This window comes from Gavialis gangeticus, unplaced genomic scaffold (assembly GCF_001723915.1).
Source record: "Gavialis gangeticus isolate Ggan-Ray unplaced genomic scaffold, GavGan_comp1, whole genome shotgun sequence".
Classification (NCBI taxonomy): Eukaryota; Metazoa; Chordata; order Crocodylia; family Gavialidae; genus Gavialis; species Gavialis gangeticus.
In genome coordinates this window covers 15,288,802-15,298,845 of record NW_017728980.1, presented here as the reverse complement: position 1 = coordinate 15,298,845, position 10,044 = coordinate 15,288,802, and positions in this window count along the sequence as shown.

The following is a 10,044-nucleotide window of genomic DNA, read 5'->3' as shown; positions in this document are numbered from 1 at the left end:
GCGCTGACATCCTTGCTCAGGTCTGAGCCTTCTCCCAGGGTTTTCTCTCAGTGCTGGCCCCTTCCTGCAACCTCCCGTCAGCCCCTTCCCCACAAGACAGCAGGTTCTTGCTAGTGCTGGGAAACCGAGGGAACTACTGCTACAGTGGCAGTTTCCTCGGGAGCCGGCCAGCCACACTGGAAGCCCTGGAGCAAACAGGTTGGCGCCCTGCATGAAACAACGGGAAGATTTCTGCATAGCCTCTCCAGCGAGGGAGGGCTGGCTGGTGTCTCCATCCCGCCACCCCTCAGCTGCCCTGCTCTGCTGGCCAAAGGAAGCTGTGCGCCAACCCTACCCGTCAGGGGCTGGCCTCACCCCCTACCAAACTCAACGTCCAGGGCTGGAGCGGTCGCACCTCTCAGCACCCCTCAGCTGTATTACCATTCAGCACGTGGCCCCAGCTGCCTTCTGACTCAGGGCCCTTCTGCACCAGCCACACGCCCAGCTGCAGCCCTGTCCTTCCTCCACCCTCGCCTCAGCCAGGCTTCCCGTGCACACCCAGGACCAGCCTCTCAGACCCTGCTGCTGCTTCTCCTTCACTCGCCTCCCCCATGTTCCCATTGCTCAGGCACTCTCTCTCCCCCCTGCATAAGCCTCCAACGCCCACAAAGCACAAGCACACCAGCCAATTCCCTTCCTCCTCTGCTCAAGCTCCAGCGCTACGAGACGCAGGCTCAGCCATAGGAAGTCCAAGGTTTCAGTGGTTAATAGCAGCGTCATCACAGATCAGTCCCGCCGATGGCTGCAGAGCACCGTGAGCACGACTGGATCTCTGTGAAACTGAGGCTGAGTTGAGGGGAATCAGAGCTGCCCGTGAGGGCCCCAAGGCTGGGGGCAGCTATGTCCAGACTTGGATTTAGGACCATCAGCAGATCTGGGGAGAAGAAACTCCCTTCTCTCATTGGCACTCCTGACGTGACTCAGTTAAACGCGGTGAGCTCCCCTAAAAAGGCTCCAATCCAGCACCTTGATGCAAGCAAAGGAAACCCCATCTCCCCACCCTCGTCCCTGCCTCCGCCCTTGGCAGACCTCACTATTACATGGGGCCGTAAGTCTGATCTAAACCTATTAGATCTTCCCTTCTGCCTCCTGGTGACATTTATCAGCCTGTCAGAGCAACAGGGCCCCTAATCTTGTTGTCTCCCGACCTCAGGGAATAACCTGAGTGTTAAATTTCTTATTAGAGGCAGCTGAAGCTGCCAGAGCCCTGACCCTGATTAGCAATTTCACACATTTCCGAAGAGAGAGATTAGCAGGACTGCAGGGGCCTGGGTCTGTTACTGCCACCACCTCACACTCACCTGCCTTTCAGGAGCTGAGGTCCTAGAAAGGCAAGATCTTCCCCACTTGGCTGCAGTTGGTTTCATCCAGCTTTCTTTCGTTTACGTACGGATAAGTACCAGGGACCGTCCTACAGAGTGCGACTAGCCATGCACGGAGCACAGAGCAGGGGCAGCACAGGCACCCTTGCTGCAGGTGGGGTAAGGAGGTAGCTCTCTGTCAACATCTGGAAGAAGGGGGACAAATCTGACTAGTCTTTTTGTGCTGTCAGGAAACCTGTTCAGTAGAAACTGGGCTCAGATGCAGCAAACTCGCTTCACGCACAGTTACTGACAGGGCCGAGCTACCTGGAGGCAAAGACTGGGCCACATTCCTGAACCCTTATTGTATGGTGTAAATCTACCCTGCCTCCTCTTCTCCCCACACAGCCAGCAGAACCTTCCCAGTGCATTACACACTCTAGGACAGCGCCCCTGCCCAGCTAAGCAATGCCTCCATCTCTCATGCTCCCTTCCGTAGGCAGCTTCCTAATTTCTCAGTATTATGCAAACTGCCTAATTGCCAACACCAATGACACTCCAGCCAGAAATCCACTATTCCCCCCCCCCCAGCTCTTAATTAACATGTGGGCTTTAATTACATTTCCTGTTTTCATGACAAAATATTTGCATCCCTCCCTTCTGCCTGCCCCCTCCCTAATCTCCAATACTAACAACCTGAGCAACAGGGGAGCGAGGGAGGGGGACACCTGATCTGTCTTCCCAACCATTTGCTCCTCAGAGGGCACCAAGGCCAGGAACTGCAGGGGAGCATGGACTGTTAACAGGCTGGCACACCATACTGCCTGGGGTGGCTGATGCCTGCAAGCTGGGGTCACAGCAGAACGAATTGGGCTCGGGATGGGTGAAAGAGCAAGGAGATGCTGGTGAAGATGCTAGGATCTGATGGCCCCTCTGGGGAAAGACTCTGAGTGCCCCGACTGGACCGTGCTGCTTTCCCCCCTGCCAAGCACTTCCAGCCTGAAATGCCGCAAACAGCGTTAGGGGGCTCTGTCTTGGTCTTGAGCTGTTGTGATCTTTATGCAGTGACACCAGCAGCTAGGCGACTCCAGACTCAGCCTCCAGCTCCCCCACTATCCAGCCACTTGGAAAGCAGGAATCTTTGCTACCCAAGGAGAACAACTCTCTCAGAGTAATTCCTCAGCACCCTGCCAGCCAGAAGACAAGCATGCTCCTCCGACAACCCGCTCAGTCATTCAGGAAAGCGTGCGCTCCTAGAGACCTTCATTACTTTGTGCTTCAGAATCTCTGCTGTCCTTCAAGCCAAGTCTCGAGGCTTCACAGCTTCAAACATTTTAAACGTGAAAAATTGTAACCTGGTCAGATGTTTGCCTGAGTCTGCAGCAAGCTGCCCTCTCCACTGCAAAACTTCTTGCTGGCCTTCAAATCATCATTGACTATTTGACTGCTGGGACAGGCTCACCAGAGAAGGTGGCAAGAAACAGCTTATGAAGGTTCACACAAACTAGGATGAGCAGCATCTTGCATTTGGGAGAGCCTTGGCTTGCAGGTGGAACTCGGGAGTATATTTGTCCTGCAGCAGGGCTTCGATCCACAGTGTAGCACCTGATCTTGTCTTGGACAGTGGGATGGAGCAGACAACCTCCCGAGGTCCCTTCTAGCCCCCATTATCTATGAATCCATAGTTCCAGCTACCGCCCATCCCTCCAAGTAGACTAAGAATTACCAGTGCCTCCAGTGGCAGAGAGAACGTCATAAGTAGCATGCAACAGTGACAGGAGGACAATGTCAGAGAGACCATGACAGAGCAGGCCTCTCCGTGTCCTGAAAAGCTCAACCTAAGGAACACGAGACAGTCTACAACTCCAGTCTATACCAGACAGATTTCCACGTGGATCTGAACAAGGCACGTGCAACTCAGACAGGGGCACTGAGGTTTTCTAATGGGGCTCCTAGTCTGGAAGCAGAAAAGATGTCTGTGCCACTTGCTTATACCCATCTTTTTTGTGCTGCTGAGATTATGCAAGGTAACCAAGCAGTCACCTGAACAGAGGCCTATCAATGCGTGCTGTGCAAGTCAGAGGATGTACCTTTAAATGTTACTAACATGTTCTCAATGGATCTGCCACGGTAGAAGAGTTAATTCCCCCCCTCCACTGCTCCCTCAAGCCCCTCTCAGCCACTGTGATGGGATAATTAGATGCGAGGGCTCAGCACAGATGATGCTCCAGTTGCTTAGCAACTAATGGTTTCCACGGAAATGGAAAGCACAGCCTTCAGAGCAGTAAGTGAGCAGTGCAGCAGGGCAGGGAAAGATGCCTTCAGCTCCCGCACTGATCCGCTCCTCCAGAAACACTCAGAGGCCTTGAGGTATTAGGGAATGGAAAGGGGGTGCCTTAAAGATACAAGGTCCCTGTTTCAAGGCAGAATAAAAAGTAACGTGTTTTTACTGAACCCATTTGCTATGATCCCACTGACTGCAGCCAAGCCCAGCCCTCAGTCCAGACTCCCTCACCCGACAGCTCCCAGGCCTGGCACTACTGCCCAGGCACATGGACCCTGCTGCACTACTCAGGGCCTGTGCACGCGACCCCTGGCACCAGTGCTGTGACCCAGAGGCTGCAAAGTGAGTTTGCACCCTGAAGCACGGTCTTGGCTGTCGAATGTTGTCTCCTAAAGAGCCTCACGAGAGCCATCCAGCCAAAGGGGTGGCTTCCTCAAGAGTCTCTAACTCCCTAACAGAGCACAAAGTGCCAATAATGGTGCCATACAACTGATCCTACTACCAGGAGCCAGAGCTCTGATCGATTAGCCATTGCCAAAGTCTGCCCTGGTGCTGCTACCACCACCACCTGCCTCTGCCACTGCCCAGCTCCCTGTCACTTTGCACCCTGCCAGCCCCAAAACTGCCCCCACCGTGCTACAGCCAGGATCTACAGCTACCCACTGCAATGCTGCAGCAGCGGATGGTGCAACTGCATTGATTCAGGTTGTAATCTTGACACCTCTCATAAGCTAGTAGGAGCCAGGCTTGGTCATTACTTAGCTCAGAGACGTCCTGGTCATTCCCGAGTGATAGTGTGGAAGAAATCACGCAGAACAGATCCTAAAGGACCCCAGGCACTGTCTGCAAGATGCTGGGTCTTAGTCCAGTCTTCTGACCCCAGCCTGACTCTACTGATTCCACTCTGCCTCCTTGAGTGCCCAGTGCATTCGCACGTGGATCTGACATTCTTCTTCTCTCTCTGTCCTAAACTCTTGGTGAAGATGCTTCTTGAGGTCAAATGGCCAACATGTTACACCCCACAAGTGGCTGCAATTCAGTGACGAGTGACATCATTCCTGCCTGTAAAAGTTTTTAAAAACTCTCAAGCTCCCTAGGCCTGGAATGGTCTATATACCTTTATATGTATGGACCTGGTGGCTGCCTATAAGAATATAAGGGCCGTACATCAGGATCCAGGGGAACGCCTGTTCACCAGAGCGCCCCGAGGGATGAGAAGGTCCAACGGTCACAAACTCCTCTAAGACCGTTTCAGGCTGGACGTAAGGAAAAACTTCTTTGCTGGCCGAGCCCCCAGGGCCTGAAATAGATTCCCTCCATAAGTGATGCAAGCACCTACTCTGGACTCTTTTCAGAAACATTTGGACGTCTATCTTGCTGGGATCCTTTGACCCCAGCTGACTTCTTGGCCCTGGGGCAGGGGGCTGGACTTGATCATCTTCTGAGGTCCCTTCCAGCCCTAATGTCTATGAAATCTATGAAATTATGCAGCCCTGCCTGGCTCCCAACGCCTCCCTCAGCCCCATCCACCCCTGGCCCTTGAGACAGTGAGCCGCCCGTCCCAGGTGCACCAAAAGGTAATATGCAACAAGCTGCTGCGTCTCTGGCACGTTTTGCTGCACAGACTCACTATCTTTTCTCTTCCCCCCTTGAGGAGATTGACAGCATGCACTCCAGCCTCTTATCTGCTATCTCCTCTTGGCAAAAGGGATCAAAATGGAGGGCCATCTATTTCTGGATAGGGGCTGAGCTGGGAAGTCATGTATAGCTTTGGCAAGAGGCAGCAGGAGTGGAGCGGGTCCTGGAAAGCCCCTGTCTGCATCTCTTAGTCTTGCAGTATTTGGGACTCTTACACATTCTGCTGTACACGTGCCCTCGGCTATTATCATAACTCAGTTGTTCTTACAATAAAGCTGCAGAACAAAGTGCAAGAGTTGCAAAGTTTGAAAAACAGGACAGTAATCATCATTCACCCTTCACCATTCCCTGCTCAAGGGCGTGAAAGCACTATCCGACGGAGGTTAGACCTCACAGACTCCTTTCTGTCTGGTCACTGTGGATGAGATTAGAGCCCCACGGGCTGTTCAAGAGGCTGTCTCACATCTGTATTCATGTCAGTGGACTCGGGCGTGGTCCTAGCACAGTAGGTGCCCATCCCACAAGGCCACTGGCACACTGGTCCTTTGACTGGCAGCCTATAAGCTGGGCCAAGGGCTGAACAGCAGGAGGAGGTGTATCATTTACACAAGTCCTGGGCTCGGTGCATGGGAACCTGACTGCCCTCTTGCCCCCGAAGGGTCCCTGCCTGCTGCATGGCTCTCCATGCCAGTCCTGCTCTGGGGATCTCCAGTCAAAGGGGCCAGCACTGAACTCACTGGAATCCTACTAACCAGACCAAGAGCTGTCACAGGACGCACTGCAGCTTTAAACACTCCTTTGTGCTGGCTGCCTGGACCTCTCCAGCCCTTCACATTGGCCAAACATATTTAATTAGTGCTTACTACAGCGCAGTGCTCCACACAGCTGAGGTCTAATTGGTCCAGCGTGGGACAGGGCAGCCACGGGCCCAACCTTCCCAGGGCGACTCCTCCGCAGACCAGGGCTCCCCTGCTGGAGCTGTCAGGGCCCCTGATATGCAGGCAGTGCCAGCTGTGCAGCATGCCTTTGTCTCCCCAAGCCACACCTGCTCCAGGCAGCAGTTCTGGACCAGGAGGAAGGGGAGATTGTGCCCAGTGGCATAGCTACGTCAGGGCAAATGGGACAACTGCTGCAGGTGCCAAGTTGGAGTGGGGGAGGGCAAAGAAAAGCACCACAACCAGAAGTCAGTGCTGCCCCCATGCCCCGGCTGTGCCCTACATTACCGATTGCGCCAGCCTTCAGATCTCACCCGGCTTAGGGGGATGCCGTAGCACATTCCAGTGCAAGCCAATTCTAATGCAGCAGTAGCAAAAGGAATTAGCACAGCTACTGGGATATAACTGGGGAAACAGGGATCTGTGGGCCTGGTAAGAAGCGTGCAGAGCTAGCAAAGATTCATTTTTCATAGCTGCCCCAGCTAAGCCAGGGCAGAGGAAACACTCCTACTTCCCAGCACCTGCTTTGCTTCTGGGTTTTCGTTATTTCCTTAGTAAAATCCAATTTTCCTCCTCAGTGACACAGAAAACCCATTAGCAACAGCAAAGGGGTGGGAGTCGGGATGTGGGGTTTGCTGCAGCCATCCAAAGATGACACATGTGGCTTAAAGACAATCAGAACCATCAGAGCAAAGGCATTTAAATACAATGCCATGCCTAGCAGTCAGAGGAAGAGGCAGTTTTATGCCTTTTCTTTGGGACTTTAATTCTGCGGGTGCCAGGCACAGCCAAATACAGTGTGCACATATCCAAGTCTACAGATCCCACCCACTCCTGCTCCTCTTCTATGCAGCCTGAACTTCTGCTCTATTTCTGCACCCCACTTAGCCTCCACCTGCTAATGCCCCTCAAATCCTGACCAGCAGCCAGTCGGGGTCTCCCCTGCCAAAGCCTCTCATTCCAGGCTGCAGAGTTAGGCCCTGTTAAAGCACCCCAGCGCTGATCTGAAGACCTTTTTCTAGTCCCACTAAGAGAAAGAAAAAAAAGACCCGAAATATCAAGATAGCTGCTAGAAAGCTGTGCCCACCCGCCTACGACAGAGGCGAGGGCTAATTTCTCTGTGACCAAGGTCTCCTCCCTCTGGTCCCCATCCTGAGGTCTGCTGAACTTCGATCTGCCCTGGTTGGAGACTAGCGCCTTGGGAAGGCACCTGAGCACATTTCAAAAAAGAGAAGAAGTTGCAGAATATTTCAGATTTTCTCCCCTATTGCTTTCAAATATGGAATCAAAGGAAAATGCTCTCCTTTGTTCAGTGGGGGAGCAGCTCTAAAGGTGAGGCAAACCCAGAAGAACCAGTTGTTTGAATACTCGGCCAACTCCACTTTGAAGTGGTTTTAAAAATCTCGGAGGAGGGGCAGGGATCCGAGATTGGCTTTTTTGCTACAAGCTCACAGAGCGTAAGGACGTGGGGGTGTGAGCCAGATCCTCCTCCGCCAGAAAAATAAAGTTTCTGTGTGGAGAGAGACTCAATGTGAGGGCACGCAGCCGAGGAGCGCCGATCAATCCAGGAGCTCACGCAGCTGAGCAGTGCAGTGAAGCGGCAGCTGCCGGGCTCTCTTCAGCACACGCCACACGCATCTCCCTCACCCATCCCTTATGCATTGCTTCACCTGCACCCACAGACCCCACTGGAGCTGTGACACTCACTCTTCTGTCCTCACCTTGCTCTGAAAGAATGCCAAATTTCCATTGTATATGGGATCTTAAGCACTGGGACCAGCGGGTCCATTCCGGCTCTGGCACAAACCTTGCTCCTGGGCCAGTCAGCTGAAAAGCAGGCAAGGCTCTGACACATATCAAGTTTTTCAAGTTCTCCACTGTGTCCTCAAGTCACGGGGAGCTGCAGCCAGTTGCAAGAGTCAGGTCTGTCTACGCTGCACAAAGCAGCCATGCTTCAGCCACACCCTGGCAGAGGCCAGGGGAAGCAGGAGCCCCTCACACAAACACCAGTCACCATGACAGGACCACAGGATCTCTCCTGTTCCTGGGTTTCCCTTCTGCCTCACATCCTTTTTCCACCTACCTCTGCTCATCTGAACACTGCCTCTAGCTGTTTAGCAGGAAGGAGCGGACCACTGTGAGCAGCCCAGCTGGGGAGCTCTTCTCACGTGTCACAGATCATGGAATCACACTCAGATCCTGGCAGCTGGCTCTGCCACCAGCCACCTGCTGCAGCCCGGGCCCCTCCGTGCCAGGAAAGGCAGGAGGTGACCTTGGGCCGAGGCACAAGATCACTGTGCAGGATCAATCCCAGTCTGTGAGCTCCTCAGAAAGCCCCTGCAAGCCAGAATCGGGTTGGGAGAGAAGAGTGCTGGAGCCAGGGATCAGCTACGGCACAAGCACAGCAGCTGCAGCCGGCTCAAACCACCAAGGGCAGCGGCAAATTCTGATATGGCATAGAGCGAGTCTATTGTGAACCACCCTCTGGGTACGGAGCTGTCTACTGATGACACCTATGGGAGATCCCTTTCATCGCAGACGGCACAGGCCTGCGTTTTGGAGCCAGGTTCTGGTCACGATTGCTCAGGTACACACATGCTAGTTACTGAAAGGACAAGTCTCCTGTCTGCAGTGCATGTACCCACTCCCTGGTCACTGTGGATCACACCCCAGACCTGCAAAAATCACAAATACACAAACCTGGCAGCTCTTCCTGGGGGAGGGACAGGAAAGGGGAGGGTAAAGGGACAAGAGAGAAATAGCTCTTTCACCTGGATTAACCCAGGAACTCTGCTGCCCTGGCATGATGCAAACAGAAACTGCTGGAGCAGCTGGCACTGGGCCATGGTTCTCCTTACGGCACCTGCAAGCCCAAGGGAGAATTTAAGACCCTTTACTGGGTCAGACCACAGCCTGTCTAGTCCCGTATGTGGTCTCTCACAGAGTGGATGGTGAGAAGTGCGTTTCTGCAGAACTTATTTGGACAGACTTGTCCCCTGCCCCTCTTCACTTGCAGCTTCCAGTATTTAGAGACCTGGGAAGTCTTCATTTGGAGTCTGTACCTGCACCTGCCATGTCTCTAACCCACTGATGCACCCGTCCTGCATGGCTTCGTCTAACCATTGTCTGAACCTAGTGAAACTGTCAGCCTCTGCAACACCTTGTGGCAATAAGCTCCACAGTTAATTACCCCTTCTTCCAAGCAGCATGCACCAGGTGAGGCACTGAGCCCATTGCCTTGAACTTCCTCTCTCCTGGCTCCTGGAGCTGTGCAGATGCAAACTCCAGGCACAACTGGCACACCAGGTTAGCAGGAAAGGAAACTTGGGCTCCCCTTTCCCACCCAACAGGAGTGCCCAAATCCAGCGGAGGGTGGCAAAAAGCACACAGGGGGCCACGGCCAGCCAGGGAGCTTGTGCCAGGAGCAACCTGGTGCAGGGGACAACCTAACCAGCAGTCACCACCTCACACTGTACCACCCAGATCCCACCTCCCTACACTACGAAGCAGCCTGCAAAACTTGCCACCTTGGGGCATCCTGATTCTGTGTAGTAATCCCTGTCCACTCTTGTCCTGTGACATCTGCTTACAAGACACCTGAAGAGGCGACAGAAATGCCCTGACATGGCTCAGCTCCTTCCTCACAGACCAAATGCTGAGGCCATCCTAGGGAACCGTTCCCCCATTCTCAAGACACTGATATCACTAAGAGTCTCACAGGTCTCTCCCGTCTACGTGACGCTGCTGGGGAGCCGATTAAGCCTCATTTGGCCATGCTGGTCCACATGCTCATGTCTTTCAGTGGTGGCCTCTGCACCTTGTATCTAGGAGCGAAACCACATTCCTG